The sequence below is a fragment of the Eufriesea mexicana genome, unplaced genomic scaffold, assembly GCF_001483705.2.
Source record: "Eufriesea mexicana isolate 0111107269 unplaced genomic scaffold, ASM148370v2 scaffold33, whole genome shotgun sequence".
NCBI classification, from domain to species: domain Eukaryota; kingdom Metazoa; phylum Arthropoda; class Insecta; order Hymenoptera; family Apidae; genus Eufriesea; species Eufriesea mexicana.
In genome coordinates, this window is record NW_016908206.1 from 280,612 (window position 1) to 306,293 (window position 25,682).

The following is a 25,682-nucleotide window of genomic DNA, read 5'->3' on the forward strand; positions in this document are numbered from 1 at the left end:
CTATGCAGACAGAGATCTACGCGTCTAACAAACAATAACTCCATTTATGTAGCAAAACAGGTTTTATTTAATTAAAATATTATACTAAGTTTCTCACATATCTCAATTCAAATCTGTCTACTTCTGACTTCTTCTCAATTCTTCTCCATTCTTAACTCAATTCTCAATATAGTACGCCAAGCAAACTATCTATGGCAATTATTGGTCCTCGATTTCTAAGTTTAAATTTATTATTTGCAATCCGAGAATTTTTACTGCTACTAATTTATAAACTACTAGCTTAGCAGCTCAGAAATTAAGTATTAATTTTAGTGAAGATCAGATTCATAGAAATTGAACTTTTAACCCTTTCGGTACTACTGCCCCCAATGGCGGCGGCCATGAAACGTTCTCTGGTTACTACCGTCGCCTATTGGCGGCATCCACGAAACATCATCGATGACTGTCGCAGTCCGAATGAAAAGTTTAGTGTCAATCACGCTCGAAATTTCTATGAATACCGCAAAACACGTTTTCGTGGCTTCCAGTGCAACCACTCTTGTGGAAAACTTCCTCGTATCACGAATATATAACCGCGGCCAGCTCCTCCGTACCGAAAGGGTTAACTTTGATTATATTTTATTCCCTGGCAGTACAAAGGTGCGGAGGCTTGAGTCTTCCGAGATGCGTGATGCAGACGTTGGATTGTCGAAAGTGTCATCCCTCGAACCCTTCAGCCAGGTTCTCATAGGCCCTAAGACGACCCATTCCGTCACTCAGTCCTGCTTCGAAAATTAATAGGCTTGATGGTTCATCCGAAGTGGGTCGCAATAAGTATGTCGGTGCTCTGTAGGGACAATAATCACGGCGTCGTAGAAGGTTTCAAACTGTCCTGTGGTCCTCTGACTTAGGAGCTTTTAAAGCGGTCGAGTGTTCGCGGAAGGGGTAGAAAAGAACCACCAACCCGCGCGCGAGAAAAACTAAGTTTTCGCGGGAAAGGTTTACGCGGGAACCGCCCTCGCGCGGGAAAGTCGCGATGACCGCCCAGGGAGGTCGTAAATTAAGACGACGAACCCTTCAGCCAGGTTCTCATAGGCCCTAAGACGACCCATTTCGTCACTCAGTCCTGCTTCGAAAATTAATAGGCTTGATGGTTCATCCGAAGTGGGTCGCAATAAGTATGTCGGTGCTCTGCCGGGACAATAATCACGGCGTCGTAGAAGGTTTCAAACTGTCCTGTGGTCCTCTGACTTAGGAGCTTTTAAAGCGGTCGAGTGTTCGCGGAAGGGGTAGAAAAGAACCACCAACCCGCGCGCGAGAAAAACTAAGTTTTCGCGGGAAAGGTTTACGCGGGAACCGCCCTCGCGCGGGAAAGTCGCGATGACCGCCCAGGGAGGTCGTAAATTAAGACGACCGTTGGACTGCAACATCGCTGCCTGGTCCCAGGCTAATCCCCGGCATGACATTGACGATAGCCAATGACCTGCAGCGACTGCTGGTATGTTGCGGGGACGTATCCGGTGCACACTCGACCCTAATGTCTCTGCTCCTTTTGCATGGGCGTAGTGGAGGAATCTTAGCCGCCACACATCGAAGCAAACAAAAATCCCGATGCAGGGTGACGCCATCCAAATAAAGACTCCTCTCACATAATTTTGATTGAAAATTGAAAAAATCGAAAAATAAAAGAATTACAGAAAACGGTATTACACGTTATACTTTTTTATTATTGTCAATTAGGTGTTAAATTTTTTTATTTTACATTGCCATATGTTGTGAGGCTTATAATTTTATGGAACACTTTGAATGCTCTTAATTCTTGTTTTTATTTCTACCTTAGCGATTTTCCTTCCGGTCGTTCATATATTTCTGCTTTTAATACCACTGCGTTCCGCGAAGTTTTATTTCAACACTCCACGAGTTGAAACCGCCTCGAATACACCGTTTCTTTCTATTTTCCCTGATATTTTCTAAGTCCCGCGTTCCGTTCACGGTCTCGGCTACTTCTGTAACGAGCAATTTTTTCCGACAGAAGTTTTTTAATATTTTTAGAACAATGTTTTCAGGACTTATAGTTAGAGATTTCTTGATTTATCAAACTTTTCACAATCCTGTTTCGCCTTGTCATTGTACCTTATCACTACCACCGGAAGAAATACTTATTAAACAACCGAGTACTTAAATATTTATAAAATCAGGCTCATTACACCTTCTCGTAAATTCATAATGTCACAAAAATTATACTCGTGCCTATAAAATTTTTCAACCGAATAATAAATATTATAAAACTCATAGGAAAATGTACGTATCATCTTCATGACGACATCGATTAGGGTGGTTATACAGGGCGTCTCAGCAACGGTAGTACAACTGGGAAGGGGCTGATTCTACGTGAAGAGACAAATCAAAAATAAAGAATAAAATTTTTTCATTCGAAGCTTCGTTATCGAGAAAATCGAATTAGAATATCCACCGAGTACACGAGCACTTAACTATAGCTTAGATGGATATACCATCGATACATCGGTATGTGGTAACGATTACATAGATTTTTAAATATATATATTGTTACGACCCTAGGACCGCAATGTCCCAAGTCAAGTGGAGGCCTGTTTTATGCCTCTATTGCAAGGGTCCCTTCGCTTGCACAGGCTCAGCGTCACCTAAACCACTGCTAGGATAAACCGTGACAAGGACCCATATATTATTCTCTAGACGACAGGCATAAGAACCTAAATGTTTAAACAACCACCACCACCGAAAGACGCTGAAGTTAGCATACACCCCCAATATCATACCAACCAATGAGAAGACAGTCGATCCTTATAAAACTACCAACAAGGCATTCGCAAGAAGATTCTCAGTAAAACCTCCATCACGACCACATCAAGATTCTCTCTAAACTCCATCACGACCACAACATCAGCAATCGAGACCCACCAACACTTAGCGCAGGAGACTGTCTACTACTATAGAACTCCTTGCAGTTCAACACTAACCAGGTCTACCTCTATCAAGTTAGAGTGGGCCGCATCCCAGGAACATTGCCGCATCATCGTAGCGGGCCTTACAATCCCGTGAAACTGCACGAGCGAGTTGCAGTGTTCGGGACGCAACATATATGTTGATATAATAAAGGAGAGATGTCTGTAAGAAAGGGATGAGTGGAACAAGTATGCATGGGATGCCAATATCTAAAGAACTCAGCTTATCGTGATAAATGAGTATGCGTGTAACGATTGAGATATTGTGTGAACTGTGCATGTAATGTAATATATGAAACAAGAAGGAACAAAACGACAGTGATTTGACATAGGTCAGTTGCAATTGAGTTTTAACCCTTTGCGCTCGAGAGGTGGGCTTCAGTCACCATTTCATCAAATTTGGAAGATCGATATTACTTAATATATCAAATCTAATGTAATGTAACAGTGTGCGAGGTATCGAAGTCAAATAATTCTACAATTCTTTATTTACTGCTCAAAAAGGTATCGTCAATTTTTTAGTAGAGAATCTTTGAATTTCTACTCTTATCTAGCAAAGAAATCGTCGAGTGCAAAGGGTTAATAGCGAGAAGATGTGCGAGCATGTGATTGTGATAAATTAATTATATTTAAACTTAACATTCATGTTTGATAATCTTTTTATTATAATTAAATATATAATTATATAGTCATATTAATATACGCAGAGAACATGTTTTCATTCCAATGAAAACCTTGGAAAAACATCTAAAAATTCCTCGGTTATATACAACTATAAATAAAAATAATAAAAATGCACCGATAAGTAAATTACTTTTAACGAATCTAACCTAAAAAAAAATCCTGGTCAGCTCGCAATTATTATACCTACCAGACCTTCTTCACGCCTCATACCAGATATCCACTGTTTAATCCACTATTCCTATATTCGCTACGTGGCCAACATTTAAATGAACCCAGTCTACCCGAAAAATCAATTAAACCTCCAACACCTAGCGCGATAAAACACGGGGAAACCCTGCCGAAACACGGAATAAAACTATCGTGTGCCCGTTCATCTTGCGAATCTATTATCGCTGAGCAAGGTATTCTGGTAGGGAAGGAAAAAGAAGGGAAAACTAACGCTGTATTTTCCAAGGTAACGAAAATCGACCATTCGATTAGGTGGTCTTTAAAAAGCGTCCAGTCGACAGAATTATTTACGAGCAGGCTGGTCGTTGAATCGAAGCTAGCGATTCGGCCAAACGTTTACCATAACGAGAGCATTACAATATCGACTCTGACCGGCCATTGTTCCTTTATTTTTTCCCTTCCTTTTCAAACCCGTTTTCACCCTTTCACCGTCCGACATTTTTCTCTCCGCGGTCATCCTCGTCCCTTTTTCCACCCCAGCCCTCGTCGTCGCCCCGCGACGATATTTCCCGGGCTTTCTTTCGCCGCTTAGAAACGAGCAGAAAGATAAATTGCCGCCGGTCCATTGCCTTTTCGCCCATTAAATTACCCTTATACACCGCGCCATTTATCCCGTCGAAAACTGTATACCCTGGATGTGGTCAGAGAAGCCTGGTACAACTGCATCCTGGATGCAGCTGGCCGTTTGAGGAGGAAGAATTTGCGGCAATGTGATTCCCGCTGGTAAAAGCTGTATCAGGTGTGGTGTTATTGGCTGACGGATGAACGGGGTCGCAGAGGTGGCAGGATTTTGGTGTCAGAAGATGCAGATGAGAGAAAGTTGTGCATTTTAATTACGCAGAAATGGGAATATTATTCGTCCCGCTTTCGTAAGTTTGGACGTCGCTGTGTGGGAATTATTAGCTTCGACGATGAATATAGGGTTCGTATAGTTCGTATATACAGGGTGGTATTTGTGATATTATTAATCAGTGATTTTTTCAAAAAATTCTGTAATTACAGGAAACGAAAGAGGAAAATTTTATAGTCTTTGTTTGTATTTATATTATAGATAATAAAATATATAAAATTTTATTCAACCCTTTGCACTCGGCGATATTTTGGTTACAGAAACATAGTAATTCGAAGACTTCCTGCCATAAAGTCGACGATATTTTCAAAACGGTGACTAAGAAGTGCAGATTAATTGTAAGACAGAATTATTTGACCTCGATATTCCACGCGTTGTTGGACAATTTTAAATTTGAGATATCAATTAACAATGAGCTCTAGAATTTGATTAAATGGTGACTGAGAAGCGCCTCTCGAATGCAAAGGGTTAAAAGATAGAAGATCACTTTTATATGTTGAAAAATAATTTTTAAATGTAAAATTGATAAACACTGCATATTTGATATTGTTAGAACAGCTAACTGTAAATAAGACATCGGTATGATAGGAAACGATATTTGAGTAATTAGGTTGAATAGATGGTACAAGATATCTGTGTAGAATTACCGCGACTATTGTTATTGTTCTAGAATGTTCCCTTTCAGGAGCCAACGGCTCATATTAGCTACATAAATTAGTCGTGTAAAAGGTACCAATGTAACAATATTTGCTTTACAAATATATATTTATGTCCATACAAATCCACTGCCCAGTTATTTTAACAAGATTATAACAGATACAATAATTTTCGAAAATATTGTTGGCTGCTAATAACGCGAACACCCTATATATAACAGCACATGCATAGCAAGTGTGATATTACGAAGATTAATGTACATCTAAAAATTGTGATATATATTTTTGAAATATTCCTGTGACAAATACTACTTTTAATTTCAAGAATTATTCTCCCCTTTTTAAAAATCAAATGTTCAATATTCATTTATCTATAATTTACTAAATTCTCTTCTAATTTCAAAAACTTTCACTTCCTTTCTACAAAAAAAGCTAGTGGTTCACTTGTTCCAATTTTGAAACTGTTCTCTTTTTCAAAAGCAAATATCTATTCTTTCACATGTGAAAAGCTTTCCCTTCCCACGAAAAAAGACCAAATTTCCTTCCACCAATTTTCAAAGGTAGTCTCTTCCTTTCATAAAATCAAACATTCATTCTTCCAAACTTCAAAAACGTTCCCTTCCTTTTAAAAAACCACGTGCCAACTCGTTTATAATTAAGAAACGTTGTTCTCTTTAAACAAAAGAGGGGAAAAGGAAAACCGGATTACTCCCTTAAATTTCAAAGACAGCTTCCCCATTTTTAACAAAATATAAGTGCGCGTTAATTTTTGTTTCAAGAGAAATTTCTTCTGCTTTTAAAGAAAAACGAACACCCGCATTCTGAAATTTCAAAGACCGTTCTCTACGCTTTAAAATTTATTTCACGACCAAACCGTAGCAAATACCATACGCTGGCACGTTAAGTGCATAAGAGGTGCATTTGCACGCAAGAATAACCCGATGCACCGCAAAGGGTACATAAAGCGGAAGGTATTGTTATTCAAACTAAATAACATTCCTTTCAAAACCAAAACCATTCGAGAATCTCGAATTATCACAAATTACACGGTACAAACTCGCAGCCGTGCGATCGCGCTTTAAACTGTTGTGCGCGAAACTTGAATAATTTAATTAATTATAATACCGAAATCCCGGGTGCTAAGGTGTCCAATTTTGCTGTTTCGCAGCATTTCATATTTCACATCCGCCTACTACTACCAACACCACTGACTCTTTATATTATTCGCAAATTCACGCGTGAGTAATACTGTGCAGAACTCAGCAGTTTGCGCGTGTGGTGATGAGACTCTGACAATGTCTGACTCCGCCATTGATGATTTTGAAATTTCTTCTTCTGACACAGTGATAGCATAAGTTAAATCGACTGTCTTCTTATTTCGAGTAGTTGTCACTTTTACTGTCCCAGATATTTCTCTGCTTTTGCCTCAGAAGTTAATTGCCTGTTAGAAGTGTGGGCAACTTTCACCGCTGCCCATTGTCTTCCAGCGGGAGAAAGCTGTTCGTTGGAGTTCTAGGAAGGCATCGCCGAGACCCAAGGACAACAGCCACAGATGGGGATGCTTAGATGCCAAGCTGAGGCGTCTGGACCGGAGCTCAGCCGAAGAGGCTACGGACACGTGAAGACGAGGCGACGGAGAGGGGACACGCCCTATAAAACAGCGAGGGATGCGTTTTTGGGGCACCAGCCGACCAGCGTACTGAAGGAATAAAAGAGTTACGAAGGAGCAAAGCGACTAGATACTAAAAATCCTTCCCACAGTAATATCAACCAATACATTTTATTAAATATCCGCATTAAACCACGTAAAATAGTATTAATCATTTTCAATCTAGCCATCGATGATTGTTGCAGCCCTAGGATCGCAATGTCCTAGTTCAAGTAGATGACCGTTTATATCCCTATTGCCAGTGTTCCTTGATTGGTATGCACTCTTCCTCACCTAGTCACCACTTGGGTAAACCTTAGCAAGGACCAATATACCCTTAAGACGATAGGCATAATGACCCAAATTATTTAAACTTCCACCACCACAGAAGGACGTCGAAGCTATCACGTACCCCCAATATTATTCACAACCAATAGATAAACCAATAATTTAATAATTATTTTTAAGCAAAAGATAGGAATTTAAAAAATCGAATATCGTGAGAGGAATCTTCATTTGGATGGCGTCACCCTGCATCGAGATCTATCTTTGCTTCGAGGAAACCATCCAGCTTATTACCAATAGCATTCTGATATTATCGATATCCTTTTCAACAGTCCCAAATAGATCATTCGAGATTTCGCGTTTTCGTGCATTGTCCAGTGTTGGTTCCTCTAAGTTCGAAATTGGGAAGCTTTGGACTAGCTCAGGTAAGCTTGAACGCTTTTTAGGAAGACATTCTGTCTAGAATACCGGTTTCCTCGGCTTAAATAATTTGTGACGTCTAAAATTAGACATAGGAATTATGATAAATTTGATAATTATTTTTAAGCAAAAGATAGGCATATAAAAAATCGAATATCGTGAGAGGAATCTTCATTTGAATGGCGTCACCCTGCATCGAGATCTATCTTTGCTTCGAGGAAACCATCCAGCTTATTACCAATAGCATTCTGATATTATCGATATCCTTTTCAACAGTCCCAAATAGATCATTCGAGATTTCGCGTTTTCGTGCATTGTCCAGTGTTGGTTCCTCTAAGTTCGAAATTGGGAAGCTTTGGACTAGCTCAGGTAAGCTTGAACGCTTTTTAGGAAGACATTCTGTCTAGAATACCGGTTTCCTCGGCTTAAATAATTTGTGACGTCTAAAATTAGACATAGGAATTATGATAAATTTGATAATTATTTTTAAGCAAAAGATAGGAATTTAAAAAATTAAATATCGCGAGAGGAATCTTTATTTGGATGGTGTCACCACGTCACCCTGCATCGAGATCTTTGTTTGCTTCGAGGAACCATCCAGGTTATCAATTCTCGAAGCAGGATTGAGTGCTGCAATGGAATGCAATGGGTTGTCATAGAGCCTATAAAACCATTGCCAAAAAGTTCGATGGGACACAATTTGACAGCCCATCGTGTGCACCATGCATTATAGAAGACCTCGAGCCTCCGTTTATTTTACACCATCAATAAATACAGAATATAATCGGAATGAAAAGTCCCTTTTGATTTATTAATGCTATCTTTACCACATCTGTCTGCATAGGATTAATCTAGCAGTAATCCTACATCTCTATTCCATTTTGTCCTGGTGTGTCCTGGTTAACTCTAGGTAACACTCTCATCCGATAAGAAAAATTCGCGTGACCTATTTTTATGTCATTTTCATGTCAGGGAAAGTGACTATTACACTTCTCCTTATACAAACTCCCGATCTCCATATAGTATTTAATTCAATGGCATTTTCGCGTTCACTTTAGTTGAATCTTGGAACCAATACATTACCTCGTAACATGGAACAGGATTATCGAATTGCGATAACGTCTGCAACTCGAAACACTTAACCAGAAGAAGAATAGGGGTAAAGAACAGCCTGATTATAAGAATTTACCGTGGCCACGAGGATGGAATAAAAGAAAATCCTTTCTAGCGGATGCTGCACGAAACGGAAAGTGTCTCAGTGAAATAAGAAGACAATATTGCGTGCTTCGGGATAAAGCGTTCTGAAAATGCAGTTCTCAGCAATGCTTCGAGGAGAAGTAAACGCGAGACTATGATACAACGTTTAGCTGGAATAATATTTCGAATAAATACGAAATTGAAATTTTTCCTGCGGATTTATTAGACTATTACCATAGTGGAGAAGTATATGGAATTATTTGCTTCGCTGAATTCTATTGGAATCACTTATATATTAAAATTAATATTTCGTTTCATTATGACGTCTCATTACATTTTTACAAACGTATTTATAATTTGTACATTTATTTACAATTTGAATGTTAACATATTAATCTTTCTCTATTCTTGTGTAAATATTCACGGTTCGTACGTTTATTTGCAATTTGAATATTAACATTTAAATCTTTTTCCTTACTTATGTAAATATTTATCGTTCGTACGTTTATTTACAGTTTAAATTTTTATTATTTAGTATTTAAAATTTAATATCGATATTGGTATTAATATTGATAGCTGAAAGATGTAAAACAAAAGCTCAAGAATTTTTGTTGAAAACATCGGTGAAATTACGAACCATATTTTTAAAGAATGGTTATCAGCTCAAAATAAGAAACGAAAATTATTTAAATATTCCTAAATTGAAAAGATTTATGGAAATAAAATTAACCTTACTAATGAAACGGTAAGAAGAAACAGTCTACAAGGGAATACAGGGAGTCAGTGATAGTAGTCTGTATATAGTCAGCCGTACTCGCCCAAGAAACGAATTACATTTCTTTATAAATAATTACATACGAAATTTAATTAATATAAAAATATCGATTTACGTACAAAATTTCCTACCTATATTTAAACATTTTATTTAAAAAAAAATAATTAAAAATAATTCGTCATTAATATCAGAAAAAAGTTAAATTGAATTCCCTTCTTTTTTGACCAAAGCAATACGTACGTATAAATTTTTAGGGAAATTTATATTAAGAGTCCATTCGATCAAATAAAACTAATACCTGTACTCCCAACTTTAATACCAATTTAATCACTACAAGAAAATGAATTATCATATGAGCCGTTCACTGTACAAATTAATTACCTCCACTTTTTGAAAAATCTTAAATTTAAGTGTCAAAGCACTTGGTACAGTCAACTCTTTATATTGAAGATTTTTGAAAAAGTGGAATTAATCGATTTGTACAGTGAACGACTCATATCACAGGCAGAATAATTTAAATATTTTCCATAAATTCTATACTTGACTGAGCCAATAATAATAAATCGAACTATATATGAAATCAGCAAACTAATTTGATATGAAACAAGTATCTTCAACCTTTCACGTATTTTTCTCCCATGCAAAACCAAACTCAGAAGAAGAAAACAATTTGCTCTTGTAATGATAATAATAAGAAACAAAGATAGATCCCGGCGTAATCGCAAAACGAAACGTACTGGAACGAGGACAAAGCACAGAAAGCAGAGGGGAAAGAATTCGCATTATATGGCAAGGCGAGGCAAAATCGCGAGCAGATCAAACTAACGACCGCGCAAAACCGTCGCGAAAAATATGAACCGGTACATATAAGTTTTTCATGCGTGACAAAAACTGTTACAAGCTGGAATTCTCCTTCAAAGTTTCAGTTAAAAATTTCATGCTCCCATTAACGGGAACTACCGTATCTCGAAATTGTTATGCTATTGTATTCCGTTCTTGCGAATTGCACTTCGAATACCACGACCCCGTATGATTTCTTCTAATTATTGCGAAAGCTCGCGAATATTTGTTGCGCCGTTGGAATTTTCGTACAAAAGCGAGGATTTGGAATTGTATCGGGAATTATTATTCACGATGGTGAATGATTATTTATTGTTTAGGTAAAATAAATTTGAATTAGAAGCGAATTATAATTATTAATGTTTTTGGACTCCCTTTTTCAATTTTCTTTCCCATAATTTCCTGTTATTTTAGGGTACGATACTATAGAATTTAAAAAAATGTTTGTTATTGGTTATGTCGATAATAGCATTGAAATTTCTGGAATTTCTAGTCAAATTTCTAGTCTGGAATGAAATTCGAATCATGAAAGAATTCAAAGAATTAAAATATAGGTGTATAAGTTATAAACCCAATTTAAATTTAAATAAACCTTGAATAATAAAGAGAAGAGATGGAAAGTAAGAAGAAAATTGAACTAGGAAAGAAACTAGTGGATTAATCAGTAAAGTTTCTCAACAGGCTTTAGACGTGAGAACAGAGGTGTTGTATGCATACACAAACTACACCAAAAATTCATTATTAAATTATATTACAAATATATATCAACCCTGTGTCACATACCGCGTATATAGTATAATATATATTTTAATAAAATATATATTACAAATTATTGCAAATAATTTTCATTCTTACATGAAAATCAAACATCTCCTATTCTCAAGTAACCACGTAAATAGAAAATGGTCGATATGGATAATTGTTAATATCAAAAGGTGATATACGACGAATTAACACGAACTTCGAAATGTCTTAGGAAATGGAGAGTGTAAAGAAAAGAGGACGGAAGTTATTTATGACCGAACTGGATATTTGTAAGGATAAGATGGTTAGGCGAAGATTCGCGAGAACTCCATGTTGCTGTGAATCCCTCTGATGTCGAGTTTGGGAGAGCCGCCACAATACAAAAGCTAATTGAATTGGAATACGAAGTTCTGCAGCGTCTTGCTTGTTCTCTGAACTTGTCTCCCACGGATTATTACGTTCTTGAATAATTAAGAGATTTTCTGAAGCAGAAGGTTTTGTTACAGAAACCACGGTAATCAAATGTCTCGAAATATTTCTTAATACGAGAATATGAAAACATTTGGAAATAAAATAAATTAGCTTAGAATTTTGGAATTTTGGAATTTGTTAAAATCTTGGAATTTTGCCTTAAAATTATCAGTTCACGAGTAATTTCGATCCTTCCAAATCAGATAACGATTTCCCTTAGCAAACAATGTGTACAGTGTGAAAAATATAAAAGATACAAGAAATGTTTAAAAAATAAACATTTACATATTTTTAAATTACATGGGATTTATTATACATTATATATTATATATGTGTCTGTGATTATGAAAGTGGTCTAAGTCACTTATATTTGCTTCTGAAATATTAAAAACTTCGGCCTTTAAATACATCATAAATTATAAAATTAATTGCGATAAAGCTACAAACTCGATCTAACGATTCGATTCTTCACTGTTTTGTAGAAAATAAATATATTTTATCGTAATACAAATGAATGCAACACGAAATAAATAATAAATTCATTCCTCTTAAGTCGTTGACTTAGACCACTTTCATAATTATACTCACATATGACATCAATATCATATATAATATTATCAATAATAATAAATTTTCCTTATTATCGACAAAAATAATTTTCTTCTATCATCACTTTCCCAACTACACAAACGATTCAAACTACGTTCTATCAACGTAGAACAATGATTGCCATCCACGATTCGATTTCTCCTTTCCCTGCCCTATTCGAAACAATTTTCGCGACAATTTTAAGCTCTGAATTTCTGGAACGTAGGGAACCCTAGTTCTTAAGAGACGAAACAAGGTACCGGGAGATGAAACCGTGAGGGCAGACCAAGAGATAAAAGTACAAGCAAGAGGTAATAGCGGAAGTAACGACACCATACGCCAGTAGCAATGACATTCGAGAGGATACTCCTGGGACCTGTTTCATAAGTTTACGTCTTACAGAACCAATGGTAAATCGTTGCCACGGATTTATACGTATAGCCCTCGCCACCTCACGATCCACGTAATTTTCAAGAAATTTCTACGTTTGGGATAATTGAAACAGGCACTTGGAACATTTCAAGCGAGAAATAATTGCGAAATATTAATACAATGTTCGGTCGAAGTTTAAGAAATAAGAGGAATCTTCGAAATCATTCCTTCGATGTCTACAAAATTAACCCTTTGCACTCGACGGTTCTTTCGTTCACGAAAAATCAATTTTAAGAAAAGCATCGAATTCTTACTTCTTTATAAGTATAGAAAAATTTGCAAAATGGAAAGGGTTAAAGACACAATATTTTTATGAGCTCGAGGATAAAGACAGGACCTGTTAGGGTTGTCTACGATGCAGTTGATGAACAAAAGATTGGTATTAAGAGAGATGTGTAAGATTATTGTAGTAATGGTTGACATAGATTTTAACCCTTTACACTCGGCGATTTCTTCGTTACAGGAAAATAGTAATTCCAAGATTTTCTTCCATAAAGTCTAGAATTAAGACTAGAAATTAAGACGTGGCATTATTTTACCTCGACATTCCACGCATTGAATTATTTTAAATTAGATATATTAATTAACATCGTTCTTTAGAATGTGATTAAATGGCGACTAAGAGGCACCTCTCGAGTGCAAAGGGTTAAGAAGTATTCATTTTTAATTAAATTAAGCTAATACCATAAAGAGCAAACATGATCCAAGTTCCTCTTTCTTAATAATTGCTTCAAACAGTAAATTTTAATTTATCATAAACTACAAATTATTATTTTCGTTATTAACTATAATTTATCATAAACCATAAATTATAAAATGATCAAAGTTTCCTGAAAAACAATTCCTTAAATCCTTATAATCCTTAAAGCCCTTTTAAAATTCCTTAAATCCTATACTTAAACTTGCTACACTTGAAACATGTGGTGGTAATTATGAAAGTGATCCAAGTCAAAAACCTGAAACAATTGAATTTTTCCCTTATTTTCAGTTGCATTCGTTTACATTACATTAAAATAAAATTACTTTTGGCAAAATAGTAACGAATTAGACTATCAGACTTAGTTTCTGGTCTTGTAATTAATTTCTTAATGTATAATATATTTAAAGCTTCGAAACAAAAGGTGTCTGATCTAAATTACTTTCATAATTACCGGCACATAACACTCGACTATCACGAACACGAACAGTATTCGTGACGAAGCTTCACACTGATTTCGCGTTTAATTTTAACCCTTAAGATATGATCCTAAGATCTGATATATTGGAGAAGGTTTTATTAAAAAATTACGAGGACGTTAGATATTTATATTTTACCTCGTTGAGATTTTATCATGGTATATCAAAAATAGAATATATAGGGGTCAAATACCTGGTGAAAAGTAGTACAAGGAAGGAGGACGCATTGACGAAATTTGTGAAGTGCTAACATCGATCTTTCCACGATGTCTGTCTTCTTATAAAAGTTTGTCGATAGTTTGAAGTAGAATCCTTTGAAATGCCATTTTAGTCTACCTGTTGGAACTTTTTAATAAAATTTCGATCTTTTTTTAGTCTTCTTTTTACTTCTACTCGTGGGATACACGTAAGACACTTTATTCATCAATACTATTACAAAGCACACGATTTTTATACTTATTAGAAAAGAAAATTGTATATCTTCAACAAAATTATGGAATTTAACCAACAACTAAAATTCATACTTAGAACTTCAAACACATTACCTCAGAAATGAACAACCACAAGTATGCAAATTTTGGAAAAATAAAATAAGAGAAGAAGCCTATATATCACTAAAACTACCAACCTAGTCAAAATGACTGGTCCCAGAATTTTCCTTTTTACAATCACCGAACACATACATGTGGGATTGGAATAAGGACGGCCCTGGAAGAGTGGCAGGTGTGTCTGGACCCAGAAAGAAAGAGACCACACGCAAGAGGATCGATTTCAATGAATGTTTAGGTTAGAGTGAAAGATTAGATATGCGTGCAGAGTGTTTGAAGGCACCGCGCCCTCCGAGGTTGCGTAGGAAAGAAGTATGATTGCAAAGGAAAGCCTGGGTATGGAAAAGGACAGAGTGAATGCTTAAATAAGGGTGCCAGGGCACGGGCAAGACCAGTCCAGTCCTTCGCGGTCTTCAAGATAGGGTCTAACAAGTAAAAGTCGAGCGTACCCGTAGCGGGTCTCCAGTTTCGTAGCTAATAAGTATAAATTTATTGTATTTTAAGAAGCAGTAAAACAACGTTACTTTAGCCAATCCACACACCCCGATCCTACATACACCTGCTTTAACAATAAATTTGGTATCAACTCATATTAACAAAGAACTGTAATCAATATATTCACTCATATTCATCGTATCGCTGAAATTACTATAATCTGTGCACGTTATAGGTACCCATTAAAGATCGGTAGTTCTAGTGATATATAACAAAACTCGTGAACTTGAGTGACAAGAGCGATAATATCAAATGTAGAATTTTAATCAAAAATGAAAAACATTTGTGGTATCGCAGGATGAGCGTGTTATCTAGAGTGCGTGCGAAAGGATGAATGATCGTGCGCTAGGATCGTGTGGACGGGATGTTTATGAATGTATCGGATGAAAGTGAAGAGTGTCTTTAGGAATGCGTTTGAGTGTTTGGGCTAAGTGACCCGCTGAGGGTAAGATTGCGAGGAGTGCGTGGGAAAGTGTGATTGGAAAGAGAGAATAGGTATGAAAGAGGATAGAATGTATGGTTTTAAATAGGGATGCAAGGGCGTGAGTGTGGAGTCTGTCGTAGTACGTGCAGTATATTAGAGTTCGTAGAGAGAGTTGTGAGAAAAGGTGTTAGTTGTATTCGTGTTGTTAGGTATAATTGTGTCGTTGTAGTTATGAGTTTAGTTAATAGATAGATTATATTCGTAGTCTTTACCGTCACCGCATATTGCATTGTATATTTTATGGTTAATAAATAGTAATTATATCGTGTTCCACCCTATCTCTACACATTTAACCTACGCTAAGTCTAATATCAACACCTAATACTTTACACTTGAATAAAACAATCTGAAGTACCCAAAAAATCATCAGCTATCCACAACACTATCCCTTGCAAACTAAAATGATCCTGGATACAACACACCACCCACCCTTCTCGACCATCCCTGTATCAGCAGTCAGCCCGTCGACGTCATCGATCACCTCCGAATCATTAGCCAATTTGGAAAGTGATCAAAGAGCGATTAATCACGGAGCAACGGGTTGGAGCAGGAAGAACGGTGAGGAGAAATGAAGGTCCGCGTAAGGAGTGTGGCAGAGGATAAGGCGAACGGAGCGCGGTTCGTCTGGCCGTACGTACAACTCTACCACTGCTTAAATAACACCGGCAAAGCCCGGGGCTTTACACGAACCTCGTATCCAACGGTGGCGTACACCGGGTCGGGTAAGAAAGAGACGGTCGAGGGTGGTTCGTGACAGCGTGAAGGGTGGTCGGGTGGAGGAAAATTCCTCGGGTCTCCTTTCAATTTCACTTTATACCCCGGCACGTTTCCGCATCCCTCGGGCACCGCGTGGCAAGCTTCGAGGCTCTCTGGCACGGGACGAAAACGGCTTTCAAAGATAACGAGAGATTTTTTCACTCCGCTTGCGAGAAAGGACATTTAAATTCGCGCTAATAACCGACGAAGGTCGAAAGCCAGCGAAAACTGCGATACCACTCGCGTTTGTGTACGTTGCTGCACGTTTCAGGGCATTTGCACGCGTTTCACACCGTATCTGTGACCATGTTTGCGCGTGTTTGTGCATGTAAGCGGCGACGTTCCTCAAAGTTTCTCGGTCGCGGCCCAATTACGCTGGGCAAAATATCCCGCGGACCAGCCTATTTTATTTCCCTGCTGCTTCCGCGCTTTAGGGGTATTCCCGTCTAGACCCCAATTCTTTCAGCCTCCATTGACGATTTTTCATGAAAGAAAGTCAATTCTTTTCGCATTTCATTCGTACGCGTATCTTTAACTTATTGCTTCACCGGTATTCACGACTTTCCTTTAAAAAAAAACATTAAAAATTACGGAAATCACAGTTGGTCCGATGAAGAGGCTCTCTAACAATAGACGCATTCATATTAACCATAATTTCGACCGTTTTGTTAATCAGAAATAAACAAATCGAACGACATTTTATCCAGTATGATTATAGGTACAGTCGAAATTAGAATCTATCACAAATATTGAAAATTGAAATATTGACTGCACTTCAAAGTCGAGTAATTTGCTTTCCTGATATTCTTGATATTTATATTTACATTTATTTAAAAAAAAATAATAGAAAATATACAATTTTTAAAAATTCTAGTTCTGGTAACGAAGATACATATGCTGAAGTTTGATTATCTAGATCATGTTAGGATGAGATTGATGAAACCCTTTCCACTCGAAGCCTATGATGCTACTTGAAACACAACTTAACCCTTTGTATTCCGAAAATTGTTTACTTTGGTAAAACAGACTTTTACAGGGGAAAATATTTTGGAATTAATTTTATTTTGGAAAGAGAAAATTAAAAACACCTGTAACTTTCTTGAAACCATAATACTGATCTCTCTTTTCATCTTCATTAGTGTATATAAAACCAAATAACAAATTAGAGATTAATAATGCCACTATAGAGGTACCAGTGAAGTGCAAAGGGTTAAAATTGCTGCATAAAGAGTGTAATAAGAATACGGCGATAATAAGAAGAAATTATATAACATATATTTTGTTTCACTATACCTTGTATCATAACAATACCTTAATATCATTTATAAATCCCGAATTTTGCTGAATGGCAACTGAGGGTCGCATCTCTAACACAAAGGATTGGATGTTCCTATTGGGTGTAAATTATGTACGTATCGGAGTACACGTGTACCAAAGTATTCGTATTTTAATTCCCGTGACTTTTGGTACATGGCTGACTGTGTATTCGTGCGCATTTGTCCAAATAAACGCACGTGTACAGGACAATATATGACATATGTGACATGCATACGTGCTTTTGGGAGTAAAACAAAGGATCTTCCAATTTAGAGATCGTAGGTAATAATAAAATATTATTATATCTCTTCAACAATTAAATTTAATTCAATTTTACTTCGATGTAAGGAAATTAGTTATTTCGAACGAAACAATAATTAATATTTCCTAATACAAATGGTATTTTTACACACATTTGTGTGTGCACGTCTCTGCATATTGCAACGAGATGCATAGGAAGCTGGAAATTGAATTTTTAATAACAAAGCAAGCACAATCTATTGATTAAAATTAGTCAGACCTTGCGAGACTAAATGGAAGCTATGAATGTTTGTGTGCATAATTAAATTGCTTCCCTAAATACAACGTCCACAAATATGCAAATAAAAAGGGGTAGCAGCATGCTGACAACGTGGTTTTAATTAAGACGTAAGAAATACGAGTATCTGAATACAAAAATGAAAATAAACAATAATATAAATCAATAAGCAACATTATGCATAATACACGATACAAAATGTAATTTATAATATTTAAACGTTATAATTCACAACTCTTCACATTCACCGTTACATCCCCTCTCACCCTCTTCAAGCCAGAACAGCATCAAACGAACATTCAATCTTGCTGCCCAAATATATCTAATTAACTCCAAACAAACGAAGAAAAAAGGCACGCTAAAAGCGTCCATCCCAACTTTAACCTCCACCCTGCTGTTTCATCTCTCCAACTTGTTGAAGCGAAAAATTTATTCCATTAAACGCCGGACTTTCTCAAAGACGCTACAATCAACATAGTCAACACAACCAAGGAAAAAGATAAAAGGTAAAAGAAGAGATACAATTCCAACTACGCGTCTTCCAGACAGACTTTCAAGGCCACGAAGCACCGTGACTTTGAAACCACCATTCATCTGCATAACACGACGAATCAAGATAATCAAGAAATTTAATCAAACCCTCGCAAGACTGTCTTGGCAAGAATCTCCTGACGCATTGCGCAACGTCGAATAACTCACCTTGAACGACGTTGCATTTCAGAAAATTAACATCGATAATTTCCCAACCCTTCGTTACGTTTGTGTTGGATAAATATCCCCTAACATCAACGACGAACGACCTTTGTTCTGGAGTAATCTTGAAATTGGGACCTTAAAATTCCTTTTAATTTATTAACCCTTTGCACTCGACGATTTTTCAGAAAAAGAAAAACAGCAATTCAAATATTTTCCGTTACAAATTTTGTAGATTTTCTGTTACAAATTTTCACAATTTCTGTTACAGATTTTCTGAACAACCTTTGTTCTGGAACGACCCTAAAATTGGAAATTTAAAATTCCTTCTAATTCCTTAACCCTTTGCACTCGACGATTTTTCAGAAAAAGAAAAACAGCAATTCGAAAATTTTCCGTTACAAATTTTGTAGATTTTCTGTTACAAATTTTCACAATTTCTGTTACAAATTTTCTGAACAACCTTTGTTCTGGAACAATCCCAAAATTGGAAACTTAAAATTCCTTTTAATTTATTAACCCTTTGCACTCGACGATTTTTCAGAAAAAGAAAAACAGCAATTCGAAAATTTTCCGTTACAAATTTTGTAGATTTTCTGTTACAAATTTTCACAATTTCTGTTACAAATTTTCTGAACAACCTTTGTTCTGGAACAATCCTAAAATTGGAAACTTAAAATTCCTTTTAATTTATTAACCCTTTGCACTCGACGATTTTTCAGAAAAAGAAAAACAGCAATTCAAATATTTTCTGCTACAAATTCGACGGTATTTTTTAAAATAGCAAATGAAAGATCGTATATAATTTAACAAGTAGAATTATTCTATTTCCATATTTAATTAATATCAGTCTTTAGAATTTTATTAAATGGCTACTGCAGATCACCCCTCGAGTGCAAAGGGTTAACAAAGAAATTAAATTCATAAATATATTTCTTACTTCTCGTGAAGTTTCAATAAACCATCTCAATTTTTCACTAATAATATTTCCAATATACTTAATAATTTGTCTAAACCTTGAAGGGTCTCGTTCAAATTTGTACACAGGGGCTAAATAAAGTATGAACGTTTCTGTGGGGCTGATTGTCAATAAGGTAGCTCGCCATTGCTTTCTACTTTAAATTATTCAAACTGAAATCGATCCACCGAAAATTAATTCTTCCATAAAAATTTGTATCCTACATCTATGAAAAGTCCTCGCTAATAAATCAAACAATCTACGAGCTAAAAATACCTAAAATCTTCACAATCCAAAGGTAAAATAACCTAGCCTGGAAAGGTTAAAATTTACCATATCGTCGCTATATACAGTTGGATCAAAATCCGACGAGAAAGTTCCACCTATTCGACTCCTATTCGGTTTAGCTTCGACTCGCCACGGTCCCTCGGGATGTTTCCGGGCTGGTTTTCACGAGGATAACGAACAGATACTCCTCGCCAAGTTCTTGGTAGCCTCGGTTACCAAGGAGTACCAAAGAGAAATTCGCGATGATGAGTTCTCGATGGATGGAATCCGATAAAGCGAAACGAGTCGATGACACTGAAGGGAAAGTGAGAGAAAAGTGGGGGTGAGGAAAGAGCAACGAGCGCTAATTATAAAAGGGTCAAGTGCGCGTATTTTTTACGAGTGCTGCTGCTCGTCGAGGGTATGGAGAGTGCACGTTACGGGTTTCGTGGATTAATAACGGTTCTTGGAACACGCTTTGTTAGCAAAGGATCGTTAGGCGGAATTTTGAAGAATTCCTTTGAACGACACGTCGGCGAAGGTATTTTTGTTTTAACGTGTATCGCAATGGCGGCAGAATGCGAATGTTTTAAGATATTACGCCAGTGTTAGTAGCTTTCTCTACGGAATTCAGGCTTCCTTTTATTTTTCCGTCCAAGTTGAGGATTATCTTTGAAACAATTTTATTCCTATTCCATTCTATTTCTCGTACTCTCATTTTTCTCCCCTATTTTCTTTTTGTATAACCATCGGTAAAATATATTTCAGAAAGGAGAGGAACTTTGGATTAAAAGAAAATAGTATACGAACGTGTCTCCGATCTCATATTTCGTATGTCGTTAAAAATATATTTTAAAAAGAAGCGAAATTTTGCACGATAAGTGAAATAGCTAAATAATTACCTTCAAATTTGAATGCTATTCCATTTTATTTTTTCACTCTTACCTGTTCTTTTTTATTTAACTTTCTGAAGCTGTACGATACTTGTTTTATGCGAACTACGTTAAAAATGTACTTCATGAAATAAAATGAAGTTTTAGATACTTAACTCTTTACATTTGAAGACTTTAACTACAAGGAAGTAGCAACTCGAAGTTTCTCTGCTACAAAGATTAAAGTTTAAAGTAAAACAGAATTTTAGATTACTCCGACTGAAATACTACTGAAATATCTTTATCTCTGTATATGTCGATTCTTAAAATCCTCAAACTCCCCAAATTATCATTTAACGTACGATCAAGCTATATGTTATATTTTAAAAATACTAATATATTATAGTTATTAATAATTTGATAATATATAATTTCTAATTAAATAAACAGGTACTAAAATTAATTATTACTTAATTATGAAATTAATGAAATTAATTTCTTAAATATTAATTATGAATACTAACATTAATATTAGAATCTTTGAAGTTCCTGTTTTACTATAATATATGTACATGCACTAAAATCAAATAGAACCTAACTACACCAAATTCTGTTTTTACACGATTTTGATTTAACACGAATAAGGAAAAATTAATTCTCCTTTCACACGACTTATTTTGATTTAACACGACCGACCCAAATTTTTGGCCTAGCCAAAACACAAACACAACGATTAATTACTGAATTCGTTCTTAAATCCACTGAAACATCGGCACCACAGGAGGCTAGTCCTAATTTTGTTCAAAAGATTACAGAAAGAATTTCACCAATGGAGCACGAAGATGATAACCAAGACATTTCTAGCGATAGCTGTAATATTGTAGTCTTACGCAAATGTATGCGTTTATTGTGAGAAAGTGACAACGAATACACGAAGATGATAACCAAGACATTTCTAGTGATAGCTGTAATATTGTAGTCTTACGCAAATGTATGCGTTTATTGTGAGAAAGTGACAACGAATAAAATCTTTTTACGTGTAACTCGTATTATCTTGCCTAATTTTTGTGTTCATGAATTAGTGACATGTGTTTCTTCCTTTTCAAATGATAATTTACTTTGTATGATGCATGTGCAATCTTTATGAAATGAAATCTTTAAGATCCTAACACGAAAACTCATGTTAGCTGATTTCTTGGGATTGGAACCAATCTTCCATTTTTCCATAGATACAATATATTGTTTTACACGTATTCCTCGGGAACGTATCTATCGTGTAAAAACAGAATTAAGTGTACTCTGATTTCCAGGAAATCCCAAATTCCACGAGCATCAAGGATGTTAACATTTCCACATTAGCCCGATTATTGAAAAGAAATGCAATTCCAACGTGCGTCAACAACCCTGGAAGACACGTGTATACCCAATTCTTTGCCAAAGCACCCCATGCAAGGCGTCACCCGCAACATTCTCCGCCATTAACGGAACCTGTTACTCGTAACAATTCCCAGGCCGGTTTCATAACTCCTCGACGAGTACTGTCTGCGAATGAACACCGACAACGACGCTCGAAAAATCTCCAAGAGGCAGACCATGCAAACAACTCGAAGAATGGTAAAGGGAACAGAAGAAAAGGTCGAAGGAAAAGACAAAGAAAGCAAGAAAAGAAGGTTATCGCTGAAATTGTGCCGGCATTACTTCAGCTCCAAAAATTTCCCTCGAAATTACTCGGCTCTTTTCCCTGCCCTCTCGCCGCTCGAGAGGATGGAAACAAACGTTTCCGAGGACGAGTGCAGCAAGAGGGCAGAGGCGACGCGCTTCTTAAAGGCCGTCAGAGAGGAAACTTCAGAGGATGGGGCGGTTCCACCCTACTCGTTAGCTGTTACAACTTCCAGCAGCGTGCAGACGCGCGATTCCAGCTTCCCATAAAGCGCTCTCGACCATTCGACCGAGCGTAATGCACCACCGTAAAACTCGCCTACGAGAAATTTCAATTCGCGCCGGGCTAAACGTGCGTGCACCTGGATCGTGAAAATCGTTCGAGAAAAGAAACTGGAGGCAGGGAAGAATTATTACTGTGAGAGGAAAAGAAAGAGGGAGGCGAAGAGTGGAGAACTGTGAAGGCGTGATACAATGCGGTAGTATGTGTTCCAGAATTTCTATGGAAAATGGAAACACGTGTTTGGAATCGAAATGGTTTGGGTATATTTAGAGGAGAAACTAGGGCGTTTGTTGCGTGATAAATTCTTGTTGGATATTATGGCTCAGAGGGGTTGTGGGCTGAGCAGGGATTCGAGGAAAGGGCTGAGGATGTAGATGATTTTATTAAAGAAAATTGCTTCCCTTCTAGAAAATGGAATATTGAATTACACACTGGACACAGATTGAAAGGTAATTAAGCAATTCAAATTTAAATAGTGGCAGTTGTATCTGAATATCAAACAAAATTAATTTCTTGTGCCCCCTAGGGAAGGTAAGGTAGGAATTGACTCTGAAAATCTTTTGTGAAAACCTCTGTCTGTCTGACCATTCTTTAAGAATATTTTAAAAAGCCACAAGCATTTAAACTTCATCCTAAAAGAATTAACCCTCGACTACTTCTGAATCATAAATCTTCACAATTTTTATTTTTATTGTGCAATTTACAAATATAATTTAATTTCGTACTTTACATTTACAGCGTAAAACACAAAATATAAATTAAATTAATCAGCTACTTGTAAGTCTATAATCCATGTTATCTAGCAATCTAGATAGCATCCATACATTTTATCTATATATTCATATCATTTTTCTATTTAACTAATCTTTGTATTTACACCGTAAAATACAAAATATAAATTAAATTAATCAGCTACCTATTAGTCTATAATCCTTGTTATCTAGCAATCTAGATAACATTCCATACATTTTATCTATATATTCATATCATTTTTCTATTTAATTAATCTTTAACCGACCAAAATTATTTTAAAAATTAACCTAAAATTAATCTTCAATTAACCACCATGCTAGTGTTAATAAGAATATCCATATTTCCTAAAACACCAATTTTTTAATCATTTTCATCACGATACGTTATTAAACATCACGGTCGTTTACTAAATCGATAACAAAGAAAAGATTCAGGAGGTCTGACCGATTTTTGTAAAATAATTAAATTCTTAAGGGATTGAAATCTAGACTTCAAGATCCGCAATGTTCATAGGGAAACGTATGTGTAAACTGATCACGATTAACAAACAAAAGTGCAGGCACAAACCTCAAAGCATCACGAGTATTAGAACAACAACCTCCGACAAACAAGATACTCGAGGAACTCGTCTGACCTCCACACACCGTCAAACACGAAAATCCAACGCACGCGTGAAGGACTTTCAACGGTAGCCTTCCGGCCAAGAAAAATTCAAGCAATTTGAACGTGTGTCAGAAAAGAATTACGCGAGACAGTGGACAATAATTTCCCCGGCGACGCGATTCCGATCGTGCAGCGTTTATTCGAAGGAATTTTCTGGCAACAATGGCGAATGCGTTGTGGCGACGCACTAAGCACTTTATCTGCGATGCGCAGACAGCCACGAGTGACATTGGATTTCGCCCGTGATCCTATGTGGCGTGATCGAGGAACAAAAATCATGCAGATCAATATCAACAGAGCTCTAAACCCGTATCGATTCCCTTCCAGGAAATTCGATTACAAGCTTCGTTGGTTTTAGCCGGGACGCGTTGCCCAAGGTGAACGAAAACGTAAACAAAGAACGGAGGAATGGCGGAGAAGCTTGAGCGAACGCTTCCCGACGCGTCCGGATACGTAGAATTTTAGAATATAACCGACAAATGGAAGAACGTTGTAATATTTCGAAAGTTCAGCGAGGGACGTGTATCTTATAATGAAACGAACAATGGTTTTATATTTTACAAATTCTGTAAAATGAATAATAAGTAAAAATATAAATTAAAAAAAAAAAATGTAAATGTTGATGAGCTTACCTGAGCAGGAAAATATTATGTATAAATATAATACATAATAGTATATTACGAATGTTTTGTTTCTTCAAGAAAAAAACCTGTATGAATTTATTAAATTTAATTTTTTTATGTATACTTATGTACTATTTATTTACATGGAATTGTAAAAATTGTAAAAAAAAACAATGCATTATATTTTGAGAATATCATGTAATGACGGCGTTGTTATATTTTATGCAGTGAAGGATTGCTTATTCCGATTATTGAAAAGTTATGAATGCGAGAAAGGTAAACGTAAAATATAATTTTATAACACGTTATGCAATTTCTTGTTTATTTAAATTGAAAAAGAAATCAAATTAGTTTTATATTTGACTTTTTATTTAGAAACCGATACGTGTATATTCGGTATTACGTTTTAAAGTAAATCAATATCCTACATTTTACAGAAATGTTCTGTTTTAAACCAACGTGTGAATTCAAACAAGCCATTATTTTTACTTCCATGATAGAGAATTCCAATATTATTTCAGTGGAATTAACTCATAAACTACTTTAACTCGATGTTTGTATCACGAATAATATACATATTTTTAAAATGTATAACTTTCTCAATTAATTAATAACCGCAATATTTGGCACGTATAAAGAAACTCACGATAATTGAAAAATTTTTTATTATAACGAAAAAATTTAATTTTTATCAACTGAAAAAATATATTTTAAAAAATATAATACAAGTAAATTGCATAATGTATATTTATTATATAAATAAATATCTATTTGTAAATTCTGCTTATTTATTTTTATATAATTATGTGTATTTTA

General features: G+C 36.0%; 1 protein-coding gene across 1 annotated transcript in view; it reads right to left on the bottom strand.

The window, feature by feature from the left end:
• Positions 1-25,682, bottom strand: part of LOC108552970 (uncharacterized) — a 218,941-nt gene that overhangs the window by 192,365 nt on the left and 894 nt on the right. The window lies entirely within an intron of this gene.